This window comes from Apodemus sylvaticus, chromosome 2 (assembly GCF_947179515.1).
Source record: "Apodemus sylvaticus chromosome 2, mApoSyl1.1, whole genome shotgun sequence".
Classification (NCBI taxonomy): Eukaryota; Metazoa; Chordata; class Mammalia; order Rodentia; family Muridae; genus Apodemus; species Apodemus sylvaticus.
The window spans coordinates 157,828,029-157,854,082 of NC_067473.1; the positions used below are offsets into that span (position 1 = coordinate 157,828,029).

Sequence of the window (26,054 nt, forward strand, 5' to 3'; positions counted from 1 at the left end):
TTACAGATTTTAAAATATGATTGTTGTAAATTAGGGAGGAGGGGAAAGTAGAACGCGCGTGTATAAAAATGTAGAGAATCATGTGATGGAGAGCTGCAAAGGACAAGAGTCAGAGAGAATACAGTGGGGTAAGTTAACAGAACTGAAGATATATGAAGAATTTACATATATAGCCACAACTTAATCTATTTAGAAAGAAAAATATAGTTTAAAAAGAATTTGAACAGAAGCATTACAGTTTATTATACATAAAATATCCTTGTGGCATAAAGAAGCCACCAAAAGGCCCCAAGACTGTGCAGGTTGTGGTCATTGCCTTTGATTACACATAAGAGCTAGATAGTAAGACCCAATTGCTGAAGACACCACACACCATGCCAGAAGGATACAACAGTGAGGCTGGACCTACGGTGAAACCTTTCTCCCTGTTGTCTGTTCTTCTTGTCTGTCTGTCTGGAACATTTCACTCCAGCAGAAGCTGAACTGCAAGCTGCTGGGAAAGTAATGTAAGCAGAGGCCTTTCCCAACTGTGGACCTTGCATTCTATAATACTGACTGTGCATCTCAGAAAAATACTGGCACAATTATTATGGTAATAAACAACTACTTACTGATTTTTATTTGAGTATATCCTTACAAGAGGGACTTACCCCTTTTACTGCAAACATATTCATGCCAGAGGAGCTCAGAAGTCCTAAGGGTATGCTTACTACTTCTGTTTAGCTAAGCAGACACATTGTTGAATTTCCTCCTAAACATGTACATATATAGATTAGTGCTATTGTCACATTTTATCAGAGAATCTTTTCTATGCCGAGAATATCAGTACTTGAGGAAAAAAAATGACTATTGAGTGCTCATATTGAAATAGGACAGCCATGTGAGTATTCCCAAAGCACGGGAAACTTTGTGAAAGAGAGCATGGAGAGAATGCACGAATCAGACACTGCGTGCTCCTGAAGTGCTGAAGCTCTAGATCCATAAAATGCTGTCTTTAGGTGTGACATGGTCATGGCACTCACGAGCTTATGGCAGCTAAGATTGCCTGCATAGCAACAGAACTAGATCGAGCACATAAAACTATATAATCACAGATGAGGAAGGAGTTTATGGAGTCCAGTCCCTCACATAAGTAATGTTAGAAACAAAAGGACTCTAAAGAAGAGGAAGTTATGGTTGTCAGAAATACCAACACTTTTAAATTCCTTCTGCCTAATTACATAGTTGCATACTCATGCCCATATGGAAGGCCCTGTGGGTAATAAATCCAGTGGGTCATGAAAAAAAAAACAAAAGACATGAATATAGGTTAGAAACATGCTGAGAGACTGGAGGATCTGTGAGGATGGAGAGATAAGGGAGCAAGGGAAATGGGTGTGAAGAGAAGGCATAATCTACTTGTATGCTTGTATGTTGCTGTCAAAGAACACATTATTTTAATAGACCATATAGGGTGGACATAAATACAACTATATCAAACCTTATTATTTAAGTTTTTAAAAAGGAAAAAAATTCTCTGAAAAAAAAAGTGAAAAATATCCCCTCCTTTGAGAGGCGGATGATTTACTTCGAAGATAGAATCAACAAAATTCTCCTCTTAAAATGAAGGGAAAGTGATTACATTCTGACATAAAAAGTATGCAAGAGTAAAGTTTTGTTCATATTTCAGCCTTGACTATATGTTAAAGAAAATCAAAATTGTGTAAACTAGAAAATTAACCTGACATAGAGACAAGAATAGCAAAGAAGCAGATAACACAGTTAAATTGAGCATTGCCTTTTCTTTATCTTTCTAGTAGGCTATTATTGGCTCAAAACCACAAAGTGAATGTAATACCACAGGGCTACACATTTAATAAATGAAATGTTTGACAGCACTGTTACAACAAATAGGACAGAGGAAGGAAAGGATTGCCAAATGTGTCAGTATTGCTGTCAATCAGTCTTCTTAAGTATGTCTTGAACATATTAGAAAATGATCAGAAATTTTTAAGTATAACTGATATTCTTAGGGAAAAAGTCAAAAGGAAAGTATTCAATTGAATCTAAAGAAGTTAGATAAAGAGGTGAAAAATGGGGTCAATTTCCCCCCAAAAGAAAATTCTCACATGATATTCATTGTTTTAAAGCTCAATCGTGAATGTAAGGTAAGTTCACTGAATGCGTGTATCCAAACCAACTGGAGTAAAACACTACTTTCATACAAACAAAAAACCTGCCAAGACTTGACTGTTTGCTATTTAGCATCAAATCCACGGGGAGAGTCAGTCTCTGACACAAAACATCCAGGAAATATAGGATATTGGGAAAGAACAAGTTTGATAGAAATAAAAATAGGGATAATATGAATAAAACAAGAAGATCCTGCTCACAGGCCCATATTTTATACACTCCAAAAAAGAAAAATTTCCTAACTCCTAAAAAAATACCTATAAGGGTACAAGAGGTATACAGAACACCAAATAGACTGGGTAAGAAAATAAAATCACTTTGCTATGTAATAATCAGAACACTAAACATCTAAACATATAGAACATAGAAAGAATAAAAAATGTTTTAAGGGGAAAAGGCCAAGTAACATATACAGGGAGACCCATTCAAATTGTTCAAACATCTCAGTTGAGACAGTAAAAGCCAGAAAGGTCTAGGCAATTGCATTGTAGACTCTAACATACCACAGATGCTGAGATCACTATACCCAGCAAAACTTTCAATCACCATTGATGAACAAAAAACAAGATATTCCACGATAAAGTCAAACTTAAATAATATCTATCCACAAATCACTACAGATGTAACTAAAATGAAAATGCCAACCCTAGGAGGTAAACTGCATCCATGAAAACAGAGGAAATAAATAACATTTGTAGAATAAAAAGGAAAATACACACACACACACACACACACACACACACACACACACACAGATGCACGCACGCACGCACGCGCACGTACCACCACTTCCAGCACCTAATAAAAAATTGTCATTGATATCTCTCAATATCAATGGACTCAATTCCTCAATAAAAAGACACAGGCAAACAGAATAGATCTGAAAACAGGATCAAGCCTTCAAAAGCATACATGAAACATGTCTCAAAATCAAAGAGAGTTGTTACCTCAGTCTAAAGCGTTGGGGAAAAGGTTTCTAAGCAAATGGACTTAAAATTGAAGGTAAAGTAGATATTCTAACACCTGACAAAATAGATTTCAAATGAAAATTAATCAAAAGAGATGGGAAAGAACATTCATATTCATCAAAGGACAAATCCACCAAGATGACATCTCAGTTCTTAACATCTATGCCGCAAACATCTATACGCAAGTCTGTTAAAGAAACACCAGTAAATCTCACATCACACATCTATCTCACATGTTGATTGTGGGAGATTATAATACTCCATTCTCACCAATAGATGAGTCAACCAGACAAATAGATTATTGAGCTAATCTCTTAGCTCAATAAATACTGGAGCTAAGAGATGTTATAAACAAATTGGACCTTACACAGAAGTTAGCTGAAAGAGATCAAAAGATGCAAACAAGAAAAGACAATCAAAGTATCATTGTCTTTAATATGATAGTATACATAAGCAAACCCCAAAATTCTTCCAGGGAACTCATATGGCTGGTGATAGCTTTCAATGATGTGCCTGAATATGAGACTACCTCAAAGAAATAACCAGTAGCCTTCCTATATACAAATAACAGACTGAGGAAAAAAAAAAACTACAGGGAAACAATACTCTTCACAATAATCACAAAAAAAAAAAGTATTTTGTGGTAGCCAAATCAAAGAAGCAAAAGACTAGTATAAAAAAAGTTTAAGTCTTTGAAGAATTAAAAGGAACATATCAAAAGATGGAAAGATCTCCCATGCTCATGGATCCGTAGAATTAACATAATAAACAGTAAAGCTTCCAGAGGTAAACCTATCTCTAATTTTAAAGTGTACCTCAGTGCTATAGTAATAAAAGTGACAAAGTATTCTCATAAAAAACAGACATGTTGACGAATGGAATCAAACTGAAGATCCAGACCTAAATCCACACATATATGGACACCTTAGTTTTTATAAAAGAGCCATAAATACACAATAGAAAAAAGAAAGCATCTTCAAAAATGGTGCTGATCTAACTGGATATCTTCATGTTGAAGAATGCTACTAGACCATATAGCCCTGTACAAATCTCAAGCCAAAATGACAATCACAACATTAAAACAGACTTGATTGTACAATGAACTTGATGAGAGGAAAATAGTGACTAGCCTTGAAAATATTTATAACTGCTTGTATTATTGTCTTAGTCAGGGTTTCTATTCCTGCACAAACATCATGACCAAGAAGCAAGTTGGGAAGGAAAGGGTTTATTCAGCTTACACTTCTGCATTGCTGTTCATCACAAAAGGAAGTCAGGACTGGAACTCAAGCAGGTCAGGAAGCAGGAGCTGATGCAGAAGCCATGGAGGGATGTTGCTTACTGGCTTGCTTCCCCTAGCTTGCTAAACTTGCTCTCTTATAGAACCCAGGAATACCAGCCCAGAGGTGGTATTCTCCCCCATTGATCACTAATTGAGAAAATGCCCCACAGATGGATCTCATGGAGGCACTTCCCCAACTGAAGCTCCTTTCTCTGTGGTAACTCCAACCTGTGTCAAGTTGACACACAAAACCAGCCAGTACAATTGACCCCTTGTCAACTTGACACACAAACACATCACTATTAAGCCTCAACCCTTACTCTCTTATTCATGCACAAGATCTAAATTACTTTAAAAGGCCCACAGTCTTTACATATTAAAAGTTCAATCACTTTAAAATGTCCAATATCATTAAAATTCAAAGTCTTTTTAAATATTCCAAGCCTCTTAACTGTGGGCTCCACTAAAATACATTCTTCCTTCAAGAGGGAAACATATCAGGGCAGAGTCACAACCAAAAGCAAAACTCAAATTCCAATGGTTCAATGTCTGGGGTCCAACTCATGATCTTCCGGGCTTCTCCAAGGGCTTGGGTCATTTCTCCATCGCTGCCCTTTGTAGCACACAACTTGTCTTCTAGGCTTCAGCTGCCTATACTCCACTGCTGCTGCTGTTCTTGGTGGTCATCTCATGGTACTGGCATCTCCAAAATACTGCTATCTTCCACTGTAGTTAGGCTTCACCAATAGCCTCTCATAGGCTCTCATCATGGTGATAAGCCTCTGCTCCTATGCATGACCCCTTCAAGTTTTGGGCAGTCAATTGCAACTGAGGCTGCACCTTCAACAATATCCTTCCGTGGCCTCTCACTGTGCCAAGAGCCTCAGCTGCTCTTCATGACCCCTTCATGCCTTCAAAACCAGTACCATCTGGGTGACTCTTACACAGTACTAAGTCCAGCCACAGCACAAAATACAACTGTGGCTATCTTTGGAACATACTCTCTGTGCTCTCAGAAAACACTTCCCAGAAGATTTATCCTCAGTGATGCTGGCCTATGCTGGCCTCTTCTTTTTTTTTTTTTTTTTTTTTTTTTTTTTTTGAATCTTTTTTTTATTCGATATATTTTTTATTTACATTTCAAATGATTTCCCCACTCCCAAAGAGTCCCGTAAGCCCCCTTCTCTCCCCCTGTCCTCCCACCCCCCCACCCACCCCCCACGAATTGCTTAGCTCCAGCTAACCAGCATCAATAGTCTCAGTAACACAAAAGTTTGCTTTAGTGGTTCTGGTATCTTGTTACTCACAGATAATTCTTCAGCCCCAGCTAATCAAAACCACAGAATCTTCACAATCAAAACATAGCAACTGTAAGAGTCTTTAATCTTCCCTCTGAAATTTCACAAGCCAGGCCTCCATCTTCTGCACTGATCTCAACATTATCTTCTAAGCTCCTACAGAACATTCCACAGAGCTCTTAACACAGAATGGATCATCTAGCCCAAAGTTGCCAAGTCCTTCCATAGTCCTCTCCAAAACATGGTCAGGTTGTCACAGGAATACCCCACTATGCTGGTACCAATTTGTCTTATTCAGGGTTTCTATTCCTGCACAAACATCATGACCAAGAAGCAAGTTGGGGAGGAAAGGGTTTATTTAGCTTACATTCCTGCATTGCTGTTCATAACAAAAGGAAGTCAGGACTGGAACTCAAGCAAATCAGGAAGCAGGAGCTGATGCAGAGGCCATGGAGAGATGTTCCTTACTGGCTTGCTTTCCCTGGTTTGTTCAGCCTGCTATCTTATAGAACCCAAGAATACCAGCCCAGAGGTAGTACCCCCCACAAGGGGCCCTCCTCCCTTGATCACTAATTGAGAAAATGCCCCACAGCTGGATCTCATGGAGGCACTTCCCTAACTGAAGCTGCTTTCTCTGTGATAACTCCAACCTGTGTCAAGTTGACAGACAAAACCAGCCAGTATAATTATAAATGCTAATTATGTTCCACAAGAACTCTTTATATGAGAATCATGTACTTTACATAGCTTCTGGGAACTTGCCCTTGATGGAAGAAAAAGTAGGGAATAGCCTTGAACATATTTATAACTCCCTGTATTATAAATGCTAATTACATTCCCCAAAAAAACTGTTTACACAAGAATATCTACATGCAAATGGCTTCTGGGAACCTCCCCTCAGTTGCTTCTCATTGGTAAATAAAGATGCTGACAGGCAATGTCTAATCAAGAACGACAGAGTTGAGACCTTTAGGATTCCCTGACTAGGGTCAGGGCTGAAGGAGAAGGAGATCCACAATGCCAGGAGAGGTAGAGAAGAAGAGATGTAATGTCTAAGAAGGTTAAGGAGAGGGAGACAGAACTGCCATGTAGGAGTGTAGAAATTGCAGCTCAAGAGAGCTGCCCAACTGGATCCAGAGCACATAAGGTAAAACACAAAAACATAATAAATGATAACTTGGGATTATCACAGGGAGGTGGATTAGCCAAACAGAGATTTGGAATTAGCCCAAGTATTGAGTTGTTTAAGGCATATTAAATGATAAAGGTTGAGTGTGTGTCTTTCATTTGAGAACCTAGAGCTTTGTCGAAGGCAGTGTGGAATGTGCTGCTAATTTTTATTTACTTATTTAATTCTACATATACTAGCACAGGAGACAATTTCTTAAACAGAACACTGATAGGACAATGAGTAAATAGGACCTCATGACACCAAAAAGCTTCTTCAAGGAAAAGGAAAACATCAATCGGACAATGGCAGTCAACAGCATGGAAAAGGATTTTTTTTTTACCAACTCTAAATCTGACAGAGATATGCTACACAAAATAAATAAATAACTGAAGACACAAGGCCTCAACAAAGCACCAATCTAATTTTTAAAATTAGGTATGGAGTTAAACAGAATTCTCAATAAAAATATTTCTAAGGGGTAAGAAACATTTAAAAATAATATGTGACATCCTTATCCATTCGGAAAATGGAAAATCAAAACTTTTTGTACACATGTCAAAATGGCTAAGATCAGTGACACAAGTAACAACTCATGACTGCAAGGAAATGGAGCAAGGGGAACACTCTTGCATTGATGGAGGGAGTGCAAACTTGTACAGCCACTATAGAAATAATTATGATGGATCCTCAGAAAATTGGGAATCAATATACCTCAAGACCCACCTATACCACTCCTGAGCATATACCAAAAGGACACTATATCTTACCACAAGGACACTTGCTCAATTAGTTCATAGTGGCTTTATTTAAAATAGTTGGAAACTGGAAGCAAAATAGATGTTTCTCAAGGCAAGAGTGGATAAAGAAAGCATAGTACATTTACATAATGGAGTACTATTCCAGAGAAGGTAACTAACAAGAAGGTTTCTGTGAGTAAGGGGTGGACATGTAACATGGATCTCCCCCAAATTGAAGAGAGAATAGATTTTGTGGTTAGACGATAGGCTGTGTGGAGATGGGAGCAAGAAGGAAAAACTTTGGGGAGGGAGACACAGAAAAAGAGGGTATGGACAGAGAGACAAAGGGAGACATGGAATAGTGGAGCATCTAGAGACAATGTCAAAACCTAGTGAAATGGAATTTCCTAAAACCTATGATTGTAACCATAGCGAAAACTTAGTAATGGAGGATATGGAACCTGAACTGCCCATCTTTTGTAACCAGGCAATGCTTGCAGTGGAGCACCTGGGACACCAACTCATTCACCAAACCTTGGACTCACAATCTTTCCTGATGTTCTGGGGCAGTGACTGCTCAGAATTGGAGGGAGGGACCAAGTAATGACTGGTCTAACTTAAGACTTAAGCCTTGAGAGGCAACCCATGAAAGACACTGCCTGGATGGCCAGGAACAAGAAGCTGGGTGATAAGAGACCTAAGGTAAAACCAAGTACAATAGACCACCACAACAGCAACAAGTCAAAGAATAGATTCCTAAGAATATTCTGCTTTAGTCATAGAGCAGTGCCTAGTCCAGTTTTCATCAGAGAGACATCATCTTGCAACCAAGGGGAGCCTGTACAGCCCAGGCTGGTTTCAAACACATGATCCTTCTGCCTCAGCCTCACATAGGCTGGAGAACAGTCATGGATGATATTGTCTAGCTTCATATAATATATGTGTTCCTTTAGGATCTGTTTATCAAAACAAAACAAGCTATTGGCATCAAATATACCTAAAATCCTTAAAATATGCCATATTTGTACTTGCATAAGTCTCTAGTGATATGTGCTATCATTACTTCATAGAACATTAAAAACAGTAATAAAAACAAGTAAAAATTAAATAACATAAATATTACTGTATGAATTTGCTTAAACTTGAAAACTGTTTTCTCAACATCATGCACATATTGTTTTCTAATAGAATTGTTAGCTCAACTTTAAACCCTATGATGTAATTTTTTCTAACTCTATTTCCTTAAGCTACTTTATGCACCAGAATAAACATGAATACTTTGAGAAAAAGATAGTAGCAGAAAGAATCATGCTAACATAAGAAATATTTTTCTAATACTAACTATGACAGATCATGAATCAAAGTGCTGAACTTACAAGCCAGGGCTCAATACTATAGGAAAATTCAAGAACAGCTATTACTACCTTCCATGGGAGTGGAGCCTGGAGTACACTTTTGTCCAGTGAGCCTCCTTCCACTCTGAGTGACAGTTCTTCATGAAGTGCCTGGGCAATGGCATACACAGCTGCATGGACTTTGTAGCTCAAGGGTGAGGTATTCATATCCCAAACATGCAGAGGTCGTGTGCTCAGCCTGCCATTTCCCTCACATTGACTTAGTTCTCTGACTCTATGCTGATAGAAAATTGGGCATTCAAATAAGATCGAACACACATACTGGATAAAGATATCATGAGGGTGTTTTCTAGGTTGAACACTTCTGAGAAAATCCTTGAATCCCAGAATTTCATCCATGTGAAGAGAAAATGATAATCCTCCACCAAAATATGTATAAACTGCATCTTGTTCAAGGGCTAATGGGGTGATATACCAATCAGAATTTGTGATTCAAACATTACCAAAAGCAGGACAGCAAATGATGAGAGGGGCAAGCATCAGAAAATCATGAGTGTCACCAAACACAATGACAACACGTGTAAATATGACTCTTTCCATTAAAAGGTGCCAGTCTAGTGCGCCATGAGAAGGAAATGGTGGACCCTTTTCTGCAAATGCAACACAAAGTCCATGGCTCTTCATCTCCTCTGTGATGTCCCTAAGGAAGAGTTCTCCCATCATATCATCTGGGACGACAAGGCCAACCCAGACCCAAGTGAAGTATAGCAGTAGTTGAGTAATTCCCTGGTACAGAGCTGCAGTGTGTATAGGAAACTGGTAAGGAGACTGGACCTGGACTCTGGTCCCAAGACTAGGGTCAAAAGGAGCATAGCTGATCTGAACAGAAAGAAAATTACTACTTAAGACAATTAGGTTTATTCTCAAATGATTTGGTTTACTTTTTCTGTTTATTTATTATAGGAGACATTAAACAGAGAAATAACTTTGCTAAGAAATGCCAATTTGTTACCTATGTCACTAACTTCTTACATTGTACATGAAATGTATCTTTTCTTTGTACTTTTATAGAACATAACAAACAGCACTACAGAGTGTCTATCAACTGATCTCAGTTCAGGTAATACAAGTCAAACATGAGAATTTGCAACTCTCTAACTTAGCATACCAAAACGTTCATCTTCCTGATAATGGGAGTGGAGAAACATTAACATTAAAGCCCTTTTACTTGATGTCACAAATCCTTAACTAACTAATAAAGAGGAATTTATGGAGCATTTGTAAAATCCGGTAGTGAAGTGCCTATGTGTTATGTATTTTTTAATCTGTAGTTAACTAACCTAAAATAAGTTTGCTTAACATACAAAGCTGACTATCTACCTCAATGCTTATTGTAAAATCTCTGTTAAGAGGACACTCTGGTCACCCACATCTCAATACTATCCTTCTTACCAAAACACTTCAGTTGAGTTGTCTACACTGTCATTACTATGAACTTTATCAAATCCCCTGGAAGATGGGGGGTGGGCTAGATCTTTATTTACCTAATCTGCTATATCAAATGACCAATTATAAAAATTTACTTCACTGAATCTAATATTGGCCTGAAGCAATCCTTTTCCTAAATATGTGCTCTTTAATGAGTTCCAGGATTCTTTTAGTTAAGGAACATATTTCCAAGGTTTGGCCAACACCATCAGTCTGCCTTACTGAATATTCTATCTCTCTCTACACTGGTGGTATCAGAATATCCTGATGTCTATGGCTCAGATTGGAACTTGATCTCCTTTCTATACAAATTCCCTAAATAAAATGACCTAAAATCTGATGCCCACTAGGTCATGCCCTAAACCACAGTTCTATGCATTGACTTCCCCATGCATCTGAGTTTAGACATTTAGGGAACATTTCTCTTATTGGATGCAAAATCATGAAAACTGAATATAGACACTCAATATATGTTAATTAATTGGGAGAGACAGGTGGATGAGGAGAAGAAAATATAATACAAAACAAGAAATCATAAAATGAAATAAACATGTATACTTTGAGGAAGAAAACAGTAGCATAAAGATATATTCAATATTTAATAAATGTACAAAAGCAAGAAATTTAAATACATGACACATTAAAAAATACATTTTATATTAATAAACACTTATAACTGGTTCATGAGTCACATAAATATTAATTAATAAAACATAATTAATTAACATAAATATGTTAATTCAGCATATATCCAAAAATCTGAATGAACTACTTTTAAACCATAAATCACATCCAAAATATAAGGTAAGGATCCATGGTAGAGAGATATGTTGTTCTGTTGACAGGACAAGCCCAGGATTATTTTTGGCCTCCAATCTAGGTGTTGTTCTCCAAAAGAGGCTGTTCCTCAAGAGAGATGGACTGAAAACACAGAAGAGCTATAGTTTGTAACTCCCTATGACCAAGAGGTCTATGGCAGGCTGCCCTCTCAGGAGAGAACTGATCATTTAACACTGACCTACTGTGGGGGCTGAGAATGTGGAGTAACAGCACCTCACAGAGTCTGCAGGAAAGTGAACAGACCTGGATAAGTCTGCCTCAGGACAAAGGGGTCAAAATGGAAGGTCACAATGAGGACAAACTGAATAGTAAGTTTGGAGGAAGCTTGGCTCAGGCAGCTTATGAAGGGAGGGTTTAGTTCACTGTCTTGCTGACTAGGAGCTGAAATCAACATCAGATGATAACTGTGGAGTCTGATAGATATTTAATCGTGAGGCAGAAGAGGAGGCTCTGTGCATTGGAAGTGCATATTCTGCAAGCATAAGGGCTAGCATTAGAATCCTCAGCATCCTCATAGCAAGTCAGATATGGCTGTGCGTGTACTTGTATCCTAACATAGCAGGGTAGAGACAAGTAAATGCCTAGAGCCTGCTGACTAGTCAGCTCAAAATCTCAAGCTTCCAGTTCTGTAAAAGACCCTGATTCAAGGCAACAATGTAGAAAGTGTTGGAGGAAGAATGTCTGCCATTCAGATGTACTGACATGCTGACCTACACAGTCCTGACAGACACCATATGTGCCACATACACAAACACACATACATTCATACACACACACACATTTGCATGCATACACACACACACACAAACACACACACACATAGTCAAACACAAGCACACACTCATGCACATATAAACACACAGGCACACACACTAAAGAAAGAGAGACAGAGACAGAGAGGGGGAGAGGGAGACTCAGAGAGAAAAGGAACAAACAACTATGGCACCTCCATGAGGCCATAATTCCCCAGTTCTAGAACCTAAAGAGAGTAAAAGAAAATGGCAAGAGTTACTCTGTTGTATAGAGTAACCAATATTCACAAACAATCACAAACAGGGCTCACATAAGCAGGTAGATGCAATAAGAGAATCAATTCTGAATCTAAATAAAACTTAGCAAACAGACATTTGGTGGAAAAACTTTAAAATGTGGAGGAAGAAAAACTGAAAAAAAAGATAACCAAATAAACTTGCTGAAAATTACAATCCAAGTAAGTTAAATGAAAAACTACCATTGAACAACCTTTGTAAATTTTCTGCAACTCAAGGATGTGCTCTGAAAATGTAAAAATGAATCAAGAAAGAAAGATGTGGGAATCAGCATACAGAGGATGCCCACATACAGAAATGGTTGAGAACAGACATATAGCACTTATGCTGGAGAAGAGATGAAATGGAAAGAAAGGATGATCTGTCATCAGTAAAGTTGGAATGATTTGCTTATACTAGGATTCATATAAATGCACTAGTTATTCTACACAGAAAATCTCAAACAAAAATGTCAACATGGTAGAGGAAAGGAAACATGTATAGAATACAGTCTATCCATAGTAGTTACTGTGAAGATATGAGAATAGAATTGTTATAGTCTTAGTGCTTTCTGATGCTCGAAAACTGGATACAAAAGAAAGAGAGTATTAACAATGGTAAATGGAAAAGGATACTTTATTGGAGTGGTAAGAATACAGGCTGTCATTACTTTTATTTATACTTTTTTCAATTTCAAAAGTTTTGAAATTAAATTAATTTTACAAAAATTATTTCATTTTAAGAACAAATTATTCTTCAGAGTTAAAATGATAACAAAATAGCAAATTATTAAACAGTCCCATACCTCATCAATAAACAATAACTGTATTAATTAACATTTATTATTATGTTTCTATGTTTTACCCTTTAGAACCAATATTCTTTATGTACCTGTGGGACGTTGTAGAGACTTAAAACTCGGGAGATCTGAGTTGACATTGTTGTTGAAATGCCTCCTATTACTGCAACCAGTTTATCAGTCTTCTCAGGCCTGCAGTTGTAGTTAGGAATTGGGAGACTCTCTCCTGAGAGCAAAGCTATAGAACTTTCCAAGGCTCTCTTCTCATTAAAGTCAACATTGAAGAGATAGAATCCCAGTGACATATTGAACAGAATTCTTGAGTCCTTGTTGATTTTTTCTATAGCAAAAATCATTGCCAACATGTGCTGATAATGTTTAGTTAGATCCCTAGGAGGAAAAATCCGAAAAATCATTTTTGTGTTTTTTATATTAATTTTTAACTTAAAAATAATTACAACCTTTACTTCATTCTCCTTTCTGCCTGAAATTTCTCCCGTGCTACCTCTGGATTTTATTTATAACAATCGAAGTCATATAAGAAATATACATGACATTCCAGGAAACAAGTAGAATACTCTATATTTAAAATGTGGAGAATATAGCCATAAAAAGGAAGACTCATAGTAAATCTTATTATCAAATTCACAATTTTTGACTTTGAATTTTGAGACAGAGTCGTATTTATTCATCCCAGGTTAAATTTAACCTCACTATGTAGACTAGGTTAAACTCAGGCTCACAGAGATCCCCCTGCCACTGCTTCTCAAGTTGTGGGATTAAAGGTTTGCATCACCACATACTTTGAAATGTACATTTTCAATTTTTACTGTGCAATTTGTGTCTTAGAAATTAAAATGCAGAAGTAAGTATATGGGAAATAGCAAACATTAAAACTTCGCATTTCAGGTGGTTGTCAAATATAGGATGAACCTCAGGAAACTGCACAGTGCTTGATCAACCACAATAATTTGAGAGTATTGCCAAGTAAATTTAAATAGAAAAAATAAAATATTCTCAGTACAATACAGCAAATAACTACAAAGGAAAGTTGTTTTCAACTGCAAAGTGCTTTTTACGCCTTCTTACATATTTAAGAGAATTCAGCATGAGTAGGGGAGAGACACACACAGAGTCAGTCATGTCTGAGTAGCTATTGGCATTTGATGGGTACTGGGGAAGGGAGAGTCAGTGTCGATACAGATTTGCCCTAGTAGCTTGCCTAGTCTCTAGAAGATGTCCTATCCTTCTGAAGAACTGACAGGCCTAAATGAACTCAGTAGATTAAAATTTGAGAGAGAGAGAGAGAGAGAGAGAGAGAGAGAGAGAGAGAGACAGAGAGAGAGAGAGAGACAGAGAGAGAGAGAGAGAGACAGAGACAGAGACAGAGAGAGAGAGAGAGAGAGAGAGAGAGAGAGAGAGAGAGAGAGAGAGAGAGTTCCCATGAATTTGAAGAAAGGAGACATTGGAGGGGAAGCAGTAGAGGTGGGTGAGATCAATATATATTTTATACATGTATGAAATTTTGAAGCAATAATTTTTTAAAGAGAGAAGCCACTTACACAACAACAATATCCGGTATATATGTTGTATCATTAAGGTCAAAAAAATGTCTACTCTCTCCAGCAGTCACTCTGAGGGAAAAGAATCCTCCAATAACAAAATCTCCATCTTGAAAGTAGCCAGGAGAAAAAGGTGTACTTAAGGAGAAACAAGAAATTTGTTCCTGAAATACAATGAGAACAACCAGGAGAGAGAAAGTAATGAGTAATTTCATACTAACATTGATAAATAATTATTAAAACCCAGATGTCTGTTCAGTTGAGAATCTTGGACTAATCAACCCTGAGAGCACATCAACAAACTGTTAAACATGTGTCTGTCTGGTCCATGTAGATCAAGGTTATAAAGCATTGTTTTGTCCTGATACATGCCCACCAGTATCCAAACACTCCCTCATTTCCTAAAGGTATAATCTGCTTTGCACCTACTTAGCCCTAGATTATGTATCCTTCACAGAATCACTGTGAGTCCAGAAGGGCTCAGGAACTTCTCACTTGGCACCTGGGAATCCTATTTCTCAACAGGAAAACATATAATTAAAAACAATTGTGAAGTCATCTAAAACACCTATGGAGTGTATACACTCACTGAGCTGAGACTTCTCAAGGTCTCAAGGTAAAGAGAGACTAACCAGTGGAAACATATTCAAGTTATGAACAGTCATCTGAAGGAGTCATCAAAGGGCTCAGTGTTTATGAGCAGAAGGGCTGGACTCTTAATTATTATGTAACATCAGAGTCATTTTAGAGTATTTCTGTAAGGAAAAGAAAAAGCCACAGCTATATTAAGTCTAATGTAAATTTGTATATTTTTAATTAAACATTTTGTGTATTTGCATTTCAAATGTTATCCCCTTTCCCTGTTTCCCCTCAGAGCCCCCTAAACCATCCCCCCTCCCCCTGCTTCTATGAGTGTGCTCTCCTACCCACTCACCCAATCCCAACTCACTGAACAATCATTCTCCTACACTGAGAATGCCTCCACAAAACTAAGGACCTCTCCTCCCATTGATACAATGCCATCCTCTACTGCATATGCAGCTGGAGCCATGTATCCCTCCATGTGTTCTCTTTGGTTGATGCTTTAGTCCATGGGAGCTCAGGGGAATCTGCTAGGTTGATATTGCTATTCTTCCTTTGGTGAAGCAAATGACTTCAGCTCCTCCCACTCCTTTCTATAACCTTCCATTGAGGTCCCTATGCTCAGGTCAATGTTTGGTGTGAGTATCCACATCCATATTTGCTGGACAAATACAGAGCCTCTCAGGAGACACCTGTAACAGACTCCTGTCATCAAGGACTTCTTGGTGTCTGCAATCATGACTGTTTGGTGGCTGCATAGGATTGATCCCCAGGTGGGGCAGTCTTTGGATGGCCTTTCCTTCAGTATCTGTTCCACTCTTTGTCCCAGTATTTCCTTTGGACCAATTTTAACCCAATTCTGAGTTAAAATTTTGAGAAGTGTTGGTGGCCGCATCCCTCAACCAAGGGCTGTGCCCAACCTGATCCTGTACCACCCTTCTACCCCTCCTCTCCTCCCCCTAAGTCCCTCACACCCTCTATCTCTCAGGATTATTTTGTTCACCCTTCTAAGAAAGAATGGAACATCCACACTTTGGTATTTCTTCTTCTTGAGCTTCAAGTGGTATGTAAGTTTTATTATGGGTATTCTGAGTGTTTTTCCTAATATATTCTTATAAATAAGTCCATACCATCACTGTTCTTGTGTGACTGTGTTACCTCACTCAAGATAATATGTTTTAGCTTCATCCATTTGCCTAGGAATTTCATGAAATTATAGTTTTTAATATCTGAGTAGTACTCCGTTATGTAAGTGAACCACATTATCTGTACCCATTCCTCTGTTGAGGGACATCTGGGTTTAGACCAATCTGGGTTCTTTCCAGATTCTTGCTGTTATAAATAAGGCTGTTATGAACATAATGGAGCAGGTGTCCTTGCTATAAGTTGGAGCATCTTTTCGATATATGCCAAGGAGTTGTGTACCTGGGTCCTCAGATAGCACTATGTTCCATTTTCTGAGGAATCCACAGGCTAATTTCCAGAGTGGTTGTACCAGCTTACAATCCCACCAAAAAATGCAGGAGTATTCATCCTTCTCCATATCCTTGCCAGCATCTACTGTCACTTGAGTTTTTGATCTTAGCCATTCTGACTGGTGTGAGGTAGAGTCTCAGGGTTGAATTGATTTCTATGTCTGTGATGACTAAGAATTTTGAACATTTCTTTAGGTCTCTTCACCAATTCCATATTCACCAGTTGAAAATTTAACCAAGAAAATTCAAAAATTCATCAAATCATACTACAAAAGCCAATACCCAAACAAACTGGAAAATCTGGCTGAAATGGACAATTTTCTAGAGAGATACCAGGTACCAAAATTAAATTCTGATCAGAAAAACCATCTAAATAGTTCCATAACCCCTAATTAAATAGAAGCAGTCATTAAAATTATCCCAATCAAAAAAGCCCAAGACCAGATGGGTTTAGTGCAGAATTCTATCAGACCTTCAAATAAGAATTAGTACCAGTACTCTTCAAACTATTCCACAAAATAGAAACTGAGGAACACTTCTTAACTTATTCTATGAAGCCACGATTATGCTGATACATAAACCACACAAAGACCCAACAAAGAAAGCAAACTTCAGACCAATTTTTCTTAGGAATATCAATACAAATATACTCAATAAAATTCTCACAAACTGAATCCCATAACACATCAAGTAAGCATTACCCCAGGGACACAGGGACGGTTTAATATATGAAAGTCCATCAAGTGAATCCACTATGTAAACAAATTCAAAGAAAAAACCCTATTGATAATCTCATTAGATGCTGAGAAAGTGTTTGATCAATTTTAACATCCCTCCATGGTAAAATTCATGGTAAGATCAGGAATTCAAGGCCCATACCTAAACACAGTAAAGCCATATATAGTAGTAAATCAGTATCCAACATCAAACTAAATGGAGAGGAACATGAAGCAATCCCACTAAAATCAACCAGTAGACAAGGTTGTCCACTGTCCAAATCCTATGGAATATAGTACTGGAAGTCCTAGCCAGAGCATTTAGACAACAAAAGGAAGTCAAATGGATACAAAATGGAAAGGAAGATGTAGATGATATGATAGTATACTTAAGTGACCCATAAAACTCCACCAGAGAACTCCTATAGCTGATAAACAATTTCAGCAAAGTAACGGGATACAAAATTAACTCTTGAACAAATAAGTAGCCTTCCAGGACTCAAAGGATAAACAGGCTGAGAAACAAATTACAGAAAAGACACCTTTCAGAATAGTCACAAATACTATAAAATACCTTGGTGTGACTCTAACCAAGAAAGTGAAAGATCTGTGTGACAAGAACTTCAAGTGCCTGAGGAAAGAAATCGAACTTAGGTGTTTTTGACATCTTACATTATATATGCTTATGAATACAATGTTTTGAAACATGAAAAATCAACTTCCACAAAGCTTTTAAGAAGGTAAAAACCTATACGCAAGAATGTGTAGAGAGGCTTTGTTGCTTAGAACATAAAGAAAGCCACACCTTATCCTCAGCTTATCTCTTTGGGTCTGCTGATTGCATCATGGTTATCCTTGACATTCCAGCTAATATCCACATATAAATGATATCATACTTCATTTGTCTTTTGGGTATGGGTTACCTCACTAAAAATAATATCTTCTACATCCATCTATTTGTCCTCAAATTTTATGCCATTTTTTAGTAGATAAGTAATATTCCATTGTATAAATATACCACATTTGCTTTATCCATTCTTCAGCTGAGGGACATTTATATTGTTTCCAATTTTTGCCTATTATGAATAAATCTGCTATGAACAAAGCTGGGCAAGTGTCCTTGCACTACAGTAGAGCATTCTTTGGGTATATGCCTAGGAATTGTACAGCTGGGTCCTGATATAGACCCATTATATTCCGAGTTTATTTTATCTGTTGTGACTTGCTTTGTGACTTCTCAATTTTGACGAAGTTTCCATAATGTCCTGGGAAGGTATATCCTTTGTGTTTCACTGAAAAATTCTGTACATATGAGTTAGGTCCATCTGAATCATAACATCTGTTAGTTCTTTTATTTCTCTGTTAATTTCTTTCTGGATGGTATTTCAATTGAAGTGTCTGGGGTATGGAAGTATCTCACTATCAATGTATGAGGGTGGATGAGTGGTTTGAGCTTTAGTTATGTTTCTATTATGAATGTGGAAGACCTTCCAGTTGGGGAATAGATTTTGAGACTATAAAGGGCATCTCAGTGGATATTTCCTTTAATGAATATGAAGTGTCCTTCCCCATATTTTTTGATTAATTTTGCATAAAATTCTCTTTTGTTAGCTAATACAACAGTTACACCAGCTTGTGTCTTGTGCCTGTTGGCTTAGAAAATTGATTTTCTGCCATTTACACTGAGGAAATATCCATGTTTGTTATTGAAGAGTGTTTCTTGTATGCAGCATAATAAGGAATACAGTTTCCACATCCATTCTGTTAGCCTGCGTCTTTTTATTAGGAAATCAAGTCCATTGTTGCTGATATAAGTGAACAATGTTTGCTAATTCTGGTTTTGATGTTGGTAGTGGTACTGTGTGTCTGTGTCCATGTGTGTGTGTGTGTGTGTATATGTGTGTGTGCGCATGCGCGCGCGCATGCATATGAATGATTTCTTACTTTTGACAATAAATGTCATGCAATTATTTATTTCCCATATGTTCTTGCAGGTAGTTAATGTCCTTGGATTTTGGAGTTTTCCTTATTGTACCTTCTGTAGGGCTGGATTTTTGAAGGGATGTTTAAATTTAGTTTTCTCATGGCATGTTTTATTTTCTCTATCTGTAGTAATGAATGTTTTGCTGGGTACAGGAGTCTTGGCTAATATCTTGGCTAGAGTATGAAAGAAATCTATCCAGGCCCATCTGGTTTTTAGAGTCTCTGATAAAATTCAAGTGTAATTCTAATAGCTCTGACTTTATATGTTCCTTGGCAATTATTCTTTGCAGCTTTTAATATTCTTTCTTTGTTCTGTATATTTGGTGTTATGATTATTATGTGTAAGGGAGATAATCCTTTCTGGACCAAACTATATAATGTTAAGTAAACTTCTTCTACCTTTATAGACATATCTTTCTTTAGATGAGGGGAATTTTCTTCCATGATTTTGTTAAAAATGTTTTCTGGGCTATTGATCTGGGAATCTTTCTGTGTTCTGTCACAACCATTCTTAGGTTTAGTCTTTCCATAGTGTCCCAGAACTCCTCGAAATTTTGTATCAGGAATCTATTATGTTCGTCATTTTCTTTGACCAATTCATCAGTTTCTTCTATCATTTCTTCTGTGCTACAGATCCTCTCTTTGGTCTCTTGACCTCTGTTGGTGATGCTTGCATCTCTAATTCTTGTTCGTTTAGCTAGATTTTCCATTTCCAGGATTTCTTCAGTTTGAGGTTTTCCTTATTTGTTTTATTTACATTTTCAGGTTTTCAACAGTTTTAGTAATTTCCTTCACCTATAGGTTTGTATTTTGTGGGATATATTTAAGGAATTTAATAATTTCCTGTTTAAGGGAAATAAAAGGATCTTGTGTGGAGAGAGCAGAGAGAGAGAAAGTGTAAAAGGAAGAATAAAAGGGAATAAGAAGAGTGTCTCTAATAGAAGCTAGCAACCAAGGGAAATGAAAAATCCCAGGATTCAATGAGAGCGACCCTAGCTAAGACTGCTAGCAATGGGAGATATTGAACCTGAACTGGACATCTCCTATAACTAGGCAAGAATTCCAGGGGGAGGGATTTGGACACCAACACAGCCACAAGATTTTAAGCCTACAATTTATCCTGCCTATAAGATGGGCTGGGGTAGGGTGGTAGAGAAATTGTGGGAGGGGCCAAGCAATGACTACTCTAGATTAAGATATAAACCATGAGAGGGAGCCATTCATGACACTTCCTCAAAGGCCAGTATCCAGAGACTGTATATTCCAGAGATCCACAATAGAAACAAATATAAATGGCAAAACAAATAAACCCCAACAACAAAAGCAAACATAAAACAAAAAAAAACCAAAATCAATAAAATGATTCCTAGTTATATTCTGCTATATTCATAGATTGGTGTCTATCGCAGTTGTCATGAGAGAGGTTTCACCTTGCTACTAAAGGGAAATACATGCAGAGATTCATATCCAGTGACTAGAAGGATCTTGGTGAATCCTTTAAAATAAGTGAAGGAAGAATTTTAAGTCAGAGGGAACAAATATACCATAAGAAAAATCTCACAGAATCAACTCACAGAGACTGAACCAGAAACCAAGGAACGTGCATGGAACTGACCTAGAGTCTCTGTACATGTTACACTTGTGTAGCTTGGATGTTATCTGGACTTTTAATAGCAGTTGCAGGAGCCATCTCTGATTCTGTTGTCTGCCTCTGGAACCCTTTCGCCCTCCAGAATTGCCTTGTGTCGCCTTAGTAGAAGAGTAGTGCCTATTCTTACTGCACCTAATATAACATGGCTGGTTGATAACCATGGGAAGTCTGCCATTTTCTGAAAGAGAAGGAGGAGTGGATAGAGCTAGGAGTGGGATGAGCTGGGAGAAGAAGATTAAGGGAAATTTGATGTAAAATAATTAAATAATTGATCAACCAAAACACCAAAATCACAATAATTTCTTATTATTTCTAATGCTTTTATAACAAAAATTTTAGCATGATTTTTGGAAACAGTTGTGAGTAGGGTTGTTTAACTTATTTCTCTCTCAAATATGCCTGTGATTAGCATATGAACAAAATACTGATGTACATGTTGTCTTTCAACCTGGAACTTTGCCTAACAGGATATCAGATCTAATGAAATCTTAGGGTCTTTTTGATATGAGATGTAGTCATCTGCACATAAGGATAGTTTGAGTTCCCTTCCTAATAACTGCCCTTTCATTTTTTCTTCAAATTTATAACTCTCTTTGCAGAACATTGCAAATATTGATACTATAACATAAAGGGTAACCAAAAAAGGCCCTAACCAGGTATAAGAATCACAATGTAAAAGCATGAATAAGATGACAATGACTTAGACAAAATGCTAGACCAGGACTTCAATGGAAAGATTATAAATATATTCAAAGAAATTAAGGTCACCTATACAAAACTGAAGTAAATAAGGAAATCAAAATAGGACATGAAATTAAACACAATAAAGATAGCAGCTGTAGAGGAACATGGAATGTACAAAAAACTATGACATAAAATTGAGTACAGTTCTAAGAGGAAGTTTTATGATTACAAGTGCCTATACTGAAAAATCATGAAGGAATGAGAAATGATCTAGGACAAGGTGCTCAGGTTTTTGGTATCCAACTCTTGGGAAAAGTTACAGACCCAGGGAAGAGACCAGAGACCATCAAGAGCAAAGATTTTGGAGAGAGTGTTCCACAGCTCAGATTGTTCAGAGCTGACATGGGATAAAGCATCCATGTAAGAGAACCTCCACAGTATGGGGCAGAAGTTAAGGTTCCAAGTAAGAAAAGAGTGCTGACCTAAGGTGAAGGGAACAGGTGTCAGAGTTGGGAGATCCCATAACAAATGACAGAAGTTGCAGGCCTAGGAAAGCAGGGAGAACTAAGCCCAGAGTAAGCTATCTAGGCACGATGAGTTCAAAATTTGTAAAAGATTTCATGTATGCAGAAGAAAATGAGTAGACCAAGAGTGAGGTCTTCAGAGGTGTGAGAAGGTCCACAATTCACACCTGACTACAGATCCAGGAAAGAAACTGAGGCTGAATCCTGTAATTGCATACAGTGCTAGGGAGATTTATAACTCAGAGTACAAATTCTAGACCCAGGGAGATGAAAAAATTTGACCCAGGTATTGGCACACATATTCATGGAGTTTCACAATTCAGAGGAGAAACTGTAGGCCAATGTGGAAGATGAGATCTAGAGCAGGCAAGGTATCCAGATACTGGGAGGTCCACAACTAATGCCTGAAACTGTGAACAAGGAATGTGGGTAGAAATGGCACAAGACAGTAGCTGAATTCAGAAAGAAACTAGGGCTATAACTAAATATCTTCCCCTTAGGTGGAGCTTAGGTGACTCCAAGCTCCCTGCCAGACTTCTGACTTGGAACACTTGCCATGCTTTTCTTCTCAGATAGAAGAAACATGTCCTATGCTCACCTAAGTTTAAGACAGAGTTCTCCATGCTCCTAAGGCACATAAAGGTCTGGCCATCTTAGTCAATAAGTTTCCCTTCACAGACATTCCTCCCTTAAGTAAAAAGTATTTAATCTCAGGCCACCCAGAGAAGTCAGGTATGGTTTTATGAATCTATGTTCTACCATGACAATTACCTACTTAGAACTATGGATTGTCTATTTTCACCTAGATCCAATGTGCAGAGCCTTGAGCCTACAGAGTAGCAGCCTAATCTCTGGTAGAAGGCCTCTCTGTGCTTCCAACCATATTAGACAGCAATCTTGCCTCTGACAAGCTAAGGGCAATCCATTTAGGGACAACTCAGAACCCACCTTTCCTGGAACCAGGCTAGACACTGTTCCCAGGCCTCGAAGCCCCCTTTGCCATTCTCTGGTCTTCTGTAACTCCAGAAGCATCTGGATGTCCAAGGGTCTGAGAACCCCACAGTCCCAGCTTCTTTGCACACCTAGGACCCTCAAGCCAGTCCAGACTATGCCATATCTTAGACTGAGCACTCCTACCACTGGAGAAATGTCTCAGTGCTTTCCTATGGCCCAACACATGCCCCAGTTGGTGGGGTAAAATATGAACTGTCAAAAGCATGCATTCTGGTCTGGCAGTTCCTCTGAAAATTGGACCTGAGGACGCAGCTTTACCACTCCTTGGCATATACCCAAAAGATGGTCCAACATACAACAAGGACACAGATTTCACTATGTTCATAGCAGCCTTAGTTATAATAGCCAGAAGCTGGAAACAACCCAGATGTCCCTCAACAGAGGAATGGGTACAGAAAATGTTGTATATTTACAAAATGGAGTACTACTCAGCTATTAAAAACAATGACTTCATGAAATTCACAGACAAGTGAATGAAACTAGAAAGTGCCGGGAGCCATCCTCAGAACTCAATGCCAAGAACTCTCCATACCAGGAGCCATCCCCACCTGGCTCTCAATGCCAAGAGACCTCGATACCAGGAGTCATTCTCACTTAGATCTCCATGCCAGGAACTATTCCTACGTAAATCTCAAAACCCCCTCCTTTTGACGTTCATCTGTAGCTAGGTTACTGTAGCAACCCCTTTCCACTTCACCACCTCATGACCCCCCTTTTATCATGCCAACATTCCAACAGCAATAACTAGCTTTACCAGAAATTATGAGAAACTGTTTCTTAGAAATGATGCCAACCCCCTGAGATTGTTCCCCCCTTTACCCCTCCCAAACCTTGTATGCTTCCCTTTATATTGACTTGTCTGGAAATTAAAGTTTGACAGCTTGATCAGAACTAGACAGGCTGTCCGGCCTCTCTCTCTTGTGTCTTGTCGCCCCATCGCCTTTCCTCTAGGTGTCTTAAAGGAACCCTGTTGACTGTCCTGCGGGTCGGGACACTTTGGCGCCCAACAGTGTGGTACCTGTGGAGCGATCTAGAGAAAGGAGGTCGTGGATCAAGGAGGAGGGCCCTCCGTGTTCGACTCCCTGAGAGGAGCAGCTCCCTGGGAGAACTGGATTTGGTCGAAGCATGGTTGACCCGCCGGCGCACTTGGCCAGGGGAAAATCTCCAGGACAACTTTGTCTCAGAAGGTGAGACCCCATGGGGCAAGCTTTTACTTAACAATCCCTGCTCATTTCAGGGATTCAGGAATCTCGCAAGACATGGGGCTGGGTTAAGAAAAGGAGATCTTAGGTACTTCTTTGAGAATACTTAGGGTCTTCTTAAGTATTATGTCGGACAAATTCTCCCTGGTTCCCAGAGAAAGGAACCATAGGTAAGAAAACATGGGCTACAGTAAGAGATTACTATGCAACTTTTGGTCAAGAAAAGGAAAAAAAAAAAGTTCCGGTTACTGCCTTTAACTACTGGTCTCTGATTAATGACATTATTCAGAATTCTTCCTGCTTCCAGGATCTACTTCTCTGAAAAAGCTCTCGTCCGGACACTTTCTCTGTGCTCTCTTATCCCTCGCGCCTCTGATAAATATGGAGGAGGGACATTTAAAACGGTTTCTGTCTATGTCTGCTCTTTTCCCTAATTTCTCAAAAAGACCAAAGTCTATCCTTCTCTACAAACTCTGAAATCTAGTCATAGTCCAGGTGCTGACACTATCTCCCAGGGAGGAAGACAACTTGGAAGTGAAGCTGCCAGCAGGAGAGCCTCTGAAAAAATTTCTTCTCTCCACCAAACGGTAGCCACAAGGAGCAAGTAGCCCTCTTAAAGGAGCTACGAGACTCAGAGGGACAAATGGTCACTCTAACTTCAAGATTTATTGCAAAGACAAATAGCTAGAAAAAGCGAGAGCCAAAACAAGCCCCTTGACTTTAAAATTTTAGAAAAATTAAAGTCCGCAGTCACAGCCTATGGGCGGACTGCTCCCTTCACTTTGGCACTTGGAATCTTCCACCGAGGGCTAGCTCACACCTGAGGAATTTGTGCAGTTTACCCAAGCTGAGTTCTCTGGGGGAGAATTTATTCTTTGGACGTCAGAGGCAGCTAAAACGGCCAGAGAAATCGAAAGTAAAGTGAGGAAATACTACTCACGGGGCAGAATGTAAGTCCTGAACTGTAAAGAAATTCCTGGGGTCTCCTCCCCTCCCACTTCTCTCCACATGGTCATGGCCAGTCTGTACTTATCTACACACTCTCTCTGCCTTTCTCTGTCTCCACTACCCCATTAACTCTCATCCTCCATCCTGAATAAACTTTATTCTATACCATGTCTGTGTTCGCCTAGGCACCCCCTTCCCTACCCCACCATATATCACATTCTTTAAACCTTTCTCTTTTTATGAACCCAATAGGGGTTAAAAAAGCAGGGCACTATGGAGTAACTATCAGTGGTTGCCACTGTGTCTCCCCTCCCTTCTCTGGCAGAATTCCCAGAAGAAAAAGAAGATAAGGAGTTAACTCTTAAACAAGAGAAAAGCAGGTTTCAGATAAGCAGTTTTTCCATGTGCAGAACGTGGTATCAAAAAAATGGTTAAAAACTAATTCAAAACTCTCCTGAAAAAAAAATATAGGAGACATCCTATTTCCTCTCTGAATCCTACTAGAGATATCCTTAGTTCTGGTTAAGATATTTGGATCTCTTTGGGACATCAAGTTCCATCTCTGTCTGTTGTCT

General features: G+C 38.5%; 1 pseudogene; it reads right to left on the reverse strand.

The window, feature by feature from the left end:
• The window catches only part of LOC127677642 (vomeronasal type-2 receptor 26-like), a 32,280-nt pseudogene extending 17,365 nt beyond the window's left edge, over nucleotides 1–14,915 (reverse strand).
• Between the last annotated feature and the right edge of the window lie 11,139 nt (nucleotides 14,916–26,054).